At 46.2% G+C, this 6,684-nt stretch overlaps 1 protein-coding gene and 1 pseudogene across 3 annotated transcripts in view; one reads left to right on the top strand and one right to left on the bottom strand.

Annotated features, from left to right (window-relative positions):
* Positions 1 to 6,684, bottom strand: part of DHRS7B (dehydrogenase/reductase (SDR family) member 7B) — a 56,395-nt gene that overhangs the window by 13,926 nt on the left and 35,785 nt on the right. The window lies entirely within an intron of this gene.
* Positions 2,817 to 3,956, top strand: LOC102260632 (annotated as a pseudogene).

Below are 6,684 nucleotides of genomic sequence, written 5' to 3' on the forward strand. Positions count from 1 at the left end.
GGGAATCTCTCCTCCTCCATTGCTGACCCTCCATCCCACACCGGCCAGTCTCCTCTAGGTGAGTGACGTCCCACAATTCCCCTCGTCTCCAGTCCTCTGCCCACTCTCTCTCACTGACTTCTCGGAAGTCTCTCATCTCAAAAGTCCTAGCGCTGGGCCAGAAGCCTCCTCAGCCGTTTGACTTGGGTCCTTCTGGATTGGGGACGCCCAGTCCAGAGGCTCGCCTCTCGTTTCTCGTGGTGATGTGTTAGCAGCAGGGACGCCTGCCCTAAGCAGTCCCCTTTGGATCTGTGGTCTGTCACTCACCCTTCCTCTCTCGTGGCCCACGCCCACTCCCTCTGCACACTCGCAGGGGAGATCACGCCCAACCACCTCACTTTATTCTGTAACACTGTTTGGCCACAACAAAAACTAGATAATAAGTCTCAATGGCCTGAAAACAGCGCTTTCCATTTTAACACTTAACACACTGAGCAACTTAGATAATTGCTGTCACCGCAATGGAAATGGTCAGAGATTCCCTCCGTCCAGGCCTTTTCACCCTCAGTCCCAGCCCTCTCTCTCCGTCCTGCCCTACCCGTCAGATCTTTCTCCTTCACACAGAACATCACCCCTAACACTTCTGATTCTGAATCTACGTTTGACCCAGCAGACCACCGACCTCCATCCCTCACCAGCAGATTCCCAAAACCCAGACCCTCCTAACCAGCAGCCACCTCCCGGCCCCTGAGAGCCCAACTCCCAAGAACTCAAGCTCCAAAACAGCCTTTTCCCACCTAACACTCGCTCTCGGGCCACCCAAAGACCACCCTCAACAGCCTTTTATTCCCGCGCCCATTCTACCCGAGGGACGCGGCAGGAACTGAGGGGATTGTGGTCAATTATGACAAACTTAATGAAGTCACTCAGGGCCCTGATGAAAACCCAGCTCTCCTCCTCTCCCGCCTCACGGAGGCCTTGCAGAAATTGTCCACCTTAGGCCCCACCCCCCAGAGGGAACCCGGCCGGGGACTGGCCGGGGATTGGTGATTCGAAGCGCAAGCATATGGCATGGAAGGGCAGGTCCCAGCTGGCCGGGGCCAGCAGCGCCTCCACTGCCACCTGCTGCCAGCACTGTGTGTTGGACACCCGCCATGTTCTGTGCTGCCCCCTGGTGATCAGCGCGCGTCATAGTGGTCAAACTCCCGGTAGAGGGGACAATTTGCATATCAGGCTTTTATTATATAGGATCAGCTCCTGATATATGCCGCAAATTTCAAAAAATAGACACAAGTCTACAAACCCCTCAAAGATACCTCATTAACCTGGCCTTTAATAATAGAGATGAGGAGACCCAAGTCCAAAAACAAAAGTGAGATCAGGCCAAGGCTGAGGCCCAAAAGGAGGCCTTCCAGCTCCTAGCCATCGCTCTCATCAACCCCAAACGAAGTGCCGGTCCTCCAACTGCGGGTAAGTCAGGGGCTAAGCCTCCTCCGGGCCCTGCTTCAAATGCAGCAAGGAAGGACACAGGGCCAAGTCCTATTCAAACCCGAGACCCCCGCCTGGGCCCTGCCCAAGGTGTGGAAGGGAAGGCCACCGGAAATCAGACTGTAATCTGGCCCCTCCGGGTCGGACCTCAGCCAGTCCAGCAAGGCCGCCCGCTGGATCCGGTTTGGAGCTCCCAGACCTCCTGGGACTGGCCACCGAAGAAGCTGCCCAGGCCCTGACAGGGCCCCACAGACTTACATCACCAGGACAGAGCCTCGGGGAACGACTGTGGTGGCAGGTAAGCCGATCTCCTTTTAATGGACACTGGGGCCACTCATTCCGCCGCCCTCCCCGTCACTGGGACCCTTGTCCCCTCCTCAGTCTCTATTATGGGGGTTGAGGGATCAGTCTCACAGCCATGAGCCACCGCACCTCCTCACTGCATCTTACTAAATTCCCCCGTTCCCTCTTTTCTTATTCTACCTCGGTGGCCGGCCAGGGCTACCATGTATCCCCTCATAAAACCCAGTTGTCCCAAACCACAGTCACCTACCTCAGTTTCACTGTCTCACCCCACAATGCCACACCATTCCTGGGACTGTAAACGCCTTATCTCCTTATCTCCTCCATGACTATCCCCTCCTCTGAACAAGAAATGCTCTTCCTCAGGCTCACTGGGTACTCTCGCCTCCAGGTTCACAACTTTAGTCTTCATGCAAAGCTCCTCTATGACATGACATGGCGAAGGGACCCCCTCACTGAGCCTTTAGGTCCCAAGGCCAACATCCTCACCCCTTTAATGCTCTGAAACTGCTCTGACCTCAGCGCCTTCTCACCCTCCCACCCCATCTTTCCCAAAGAACAACTTTCTTTACTGCACACGCTTACTTAACAGTCCGGCTATTATCAGAAGCTGAGCTCATTATCTCCCCAACCTTAGCATGTTATCTCTAAGGAAAAATGTGGCAGTTTTAAATCCAAACCACTAGAAACCTGTTCTCCCCCCCCCCACCACCACCTTTCTCCAGCCTCATATGCCTATACATAATTCTCCAACGTTTTTATTAACTTAAAGACTACGGAGTGTTGCTGAGTTAAATAATAAACATCTAAATATTTTAAAATAACATACAATACTGAAACATTGATTGCTAGACACGTTTTAACTTGCCTGCTCTTAGTTTCTTTTTGTTTTTTTAAAATATATTTTTATTGATTTCAGAGAGGAAGGGAGAGGGAGAGAGAGAAACATCAATGATGAGAGAATCATTGACTGACTGCCTCCTGCATGCCCCCCACTGGGGGTCGAGCCCGAAACCCAGGCATGTGCCCCTGACCAGAATCGAACCCGGACCCTTCAGTCTGCAGGCCAAGGCTCCATCCACTGAGCCAAACCGGCTAGGGCTGCTCTTAGATTTTATTACAGAGGTTTCTTGTACTTTGTTGAATGTATATTTTCTTGAAAGTAAAAGTGTGTTTAAAGTGTATTCATAGGAATCTTCCTTGTCCCAGCGGTTGGTGATTGTGATTTCGGCGATGAGCTCCCAGAGAGGGAACGTGGCCTGTTTCAGGCCTCAGAGACATCAAAATATGTTTAGCTTCAAAAATGACAAGTTTGATAAGAGTGTTCAGACCAAGAAAATTAATACAAAACTTCTTGATGGAGTATGTCAGCGCTGTAAAGAAGTTCTTAAATGGCGTGTAAAATACAGCAAATACAAACCATTGTCAAAGCCTTAAAAATGTGTGAAATGTTTACAAAAGACAGTGAAAGATTCTTTTCACATAATGTGTAGAGACCATGTGCCTGTGAACTTAAAGTTTGTGCAAAATGTGGAAAGAAAGAAGACATTGTTACTCCGTTTAATAAAGAACCAGAAAAGACAGAAAACATTTAAAATAATCTGCATTCCAATTATAAAAGAAGCTGCAGAAGAAATAAAGAAGAAAGTGATGATTTAGATTTTGATATTGATTTAGATGACAATCAAATAGATTAATAAATTAAAAGTCAGTGTGAAAACATAAAATTCTGAACAACTTTAGACTTTGAGGGTTATACAGAAAAATACTGTGAAATCCTAATAAGAATTTAGAATAACAATAACATTTATACATGAACAATATAAATTGTGTATGGTATTTGAACAATTATAAAACTTATGCAGTTTTCTTACAATAAATTTCCAAGTAGCATATGCTAGAAGATCTGCCAAATGAGCATTTTAGAATATCAAAGTAAACAAGATTCAGAATTGATGGTTTTGTAAGAACTATCTCATGGGAAAAAATCATATGACATTACTGCTAGACTCAAAAATTGGTCCTCGGGTATGTACCTTTTGATAAATTTATCTCAAGTAAATGACCCATAAACAAAAGCCCCCTTACTTAATGTTTGGTTGCTTTATAAAGCAAAAAGTTAATTTTTTTAATAATAATGTTTAGCATGTAGCAGTTTTTAAAAATATATCATCACATTTTTAACCTTTTTTCTTTTATAAAATATACATACAAAAAATGCATAAAATATATGTATAGTTTAGTAAATACTTATAAAGAAAACTCATACATCCCAGATGAAGAACTACTCCTAAACAATATAAATTAGCTTTATCTGATATTTGAACTTTTTTTCTTTTTATTTATTTTTTATTTTTTTAAATAACTTTTATTGATTTCAGAGAGGAAGTGAAAGAGATAGAAACATCAATGATGAGAGAGAACCAATGACTGGCTGCCTCCCGCATGCCCCACACTGGGGATCCAGCACAGGCTGGCATGTGCCCTCACCGGGAATCGAACCGTGACCTCCTGGTTCACAGGTTGACGCTCAACCACTGAGCCACACCGGCCGGGCTTATTATGAAAAATCTCAAACCTAAAGAAAAGTAGCAAAATAATACAATGAACCTTCGTATACTCCCACCTAGGTTCATATTTGTTAACAGTTGCCATGTTTTGTTTGTATCTGAATAGGTGGATCTGGATATATCTTTTATTTGCTGAACCATTTAAAAATAAGTGGCAGGCATTAGTTTTGAATACACTATGCACGTTATTTTGTAGCTCTTCTTTATTTTATTATTATGAAATTAGTGAGATTGATTCAGGTTGTTGCAAAAGCTGTTACTAGTACATTTTACATGTCTCTGTTTTATTCTATTGTATTATATACCACGATTTATTTTATACTCTCTAATGTTGAGGGACATTGGAGTTATCTCAATGTTTCCCTGTTAAAAACAATACTGCTGTGGAGAAAAGTGTGTTCATAAATGTAAACGCTGGCTGTTTACTTTTTGACTACAGCTGGTTATTTGGTGCCTGGGTAGAAGGTTTGTGCTGTTCAGTGAGTCAGGACAACACAACCTGATCACCCCTGACTTCCGAAGGGAACCCTTCTCTCCTCATGAGCTAAAGTAGCCCCACGCAGTTCTTTATATCTGAGCCTAGACTTTATGTGCACCGCTCATTCACAGTCCTGGACACTATCATTGAAAGCCTCACAGGTCTTCCTGCTTGGTATTTAGGAAATTCTCTCCCCTTTTCTAGCCTTCTTAAATGTCATACACTGCAAAGGACACCAAGTAGGGAATGATCCCGTAATACAGGGAAATAACAGAGCAGACCAGGAGGCCAAGACAGTGGCTCGGGGAAGCCCCCATCTCCCCAACTCTTAGCTACACCCCATATAACGCCCTAACACACTCCAGAGGAGCTCAGTCCCTAGCAGCTCTGGGGGCCACTCAGGAAGATCCCCTGGTCAAAATTTCCGGGGAAATATATCCTTCCCCAGGGACAGGCCCGCGGTATCTTACGGCCTATTCACAATTCCCTACGTATAGGATACAGACCGCTTCTAGAACTCCTAACCCCCCAGCACATCCTAGCCAGGCCTCCCTACTGCAAGATACACCAAAACCTGTTCTACTTGTTACTCAGCATCTCCCCCAGGACAGGGTAGGTTAGACCTCCTTCTTTCCCCGCTCATCAGGCGAGGGGCCAAGCCCCTGGACAAGACTGGCAGACTGACCGCACTCACATGCCTCCTATTAAAAGAACAAATATCTTTGAACCCTCATAGATACTGTCTCAGGGTGGGTAGAGGCCATTCCCCACTGCATCTGACCCACCTCATTACAATCAGAAAATGGACCTGCTTTCCGATCTCAAATGACTCCACAGGTCTCCTCCACTCTGAACTCCAGTGGAACTTATACCCCCCACCAGCCCCGATTTCAGCCAGGGTAGAAAAGGCAAATTCTTAAGTAAGTCCCACCTCACTAAATTAACTCTCGAAACTAAAGAATCTCAAACTACTCTCCTACCTCTAGCCCTTATGCGCATCAGGGCAACCCCCGCCCCCACCGTGCACCCTCCTTCCTTAGTCCCTTTGAATTCATGTATGGAAGACGCTTTTATTAGGAAACTTCCCTTCCACGGGGACCCCTCTAGGAGACTGTGTCCCCTTTTATTTTATTTTATTTTTTAAAAAAATATATTTTATTGATTTTTTTTTTTTAACAGAGAGGAAGGGAGAGGGATAGAGTAGTCCCTTTGAACTCCTGTATGGAAGACCCTTCTTATTCGGAAACTTCCCTTCCACAGAGACTGTCTGCATTTTAAATCTCATCTGACAATTACTGGAGAACATGCTGATCAGGTCCTCCCTCGACCTTTTACAGGAGACCTCCCCGTACTCCTCCTAAAGGAAACCCATCATAATTCAAGCGCTGGAGGCAGGCCCTTACCGGGTGCTCTTAACCGCCCCACTGCAGCTAAACTCAGGGCACCCCCCATGGTTCCACCTTCCCAGACTAAACCCACCTCAGGAGCACCTCCATCACAGGAGCTGGAGTCCCCTAAGATTACAGCCACCAGGTCGGGCCCACCAGAGCCCGCCTTACCCACATCCCAGAAGAGGACGAATGAGTGAGCACCCCTGCACGTGCCCCTAAGACCCCTGACTTCCCTGAAAGCCCACCTCCTCTCCCAGGACAATTACAATCAGAAAATGGACCTGCTTTCCGATCTCAAATGACTCCACAGGTCTCCTCCACTCTGAACTCCAGTGGAACTTATACCCCCCACCAGCCCCGATTTCAGCCAGGGTAGAAAAGGCAAATTCTTAAGTAAGTCCCACCTCACTAAATTAACTCTCGAAACTAAAGAATCTCAAACTACTCTCCTACCTCTAGCCCTTATGCGCATCAG

The sequence above is a fragment of the Myotis brandtii genome, unplaced genomic scaffold, assembly GCF_000412655.1.
Source record: "Myotis brandtii unplaced genomic scaffold, ASM41265v1 scaffold314, whole genome shotgun sequence".
NCBI classification, from domain to species: domain Eukaryota; kingdom Metazoa; phylum Chordata; class Mammalia; order Chiroptera; family Vespertilionidae; genus Myotis; species Myotis brandtii.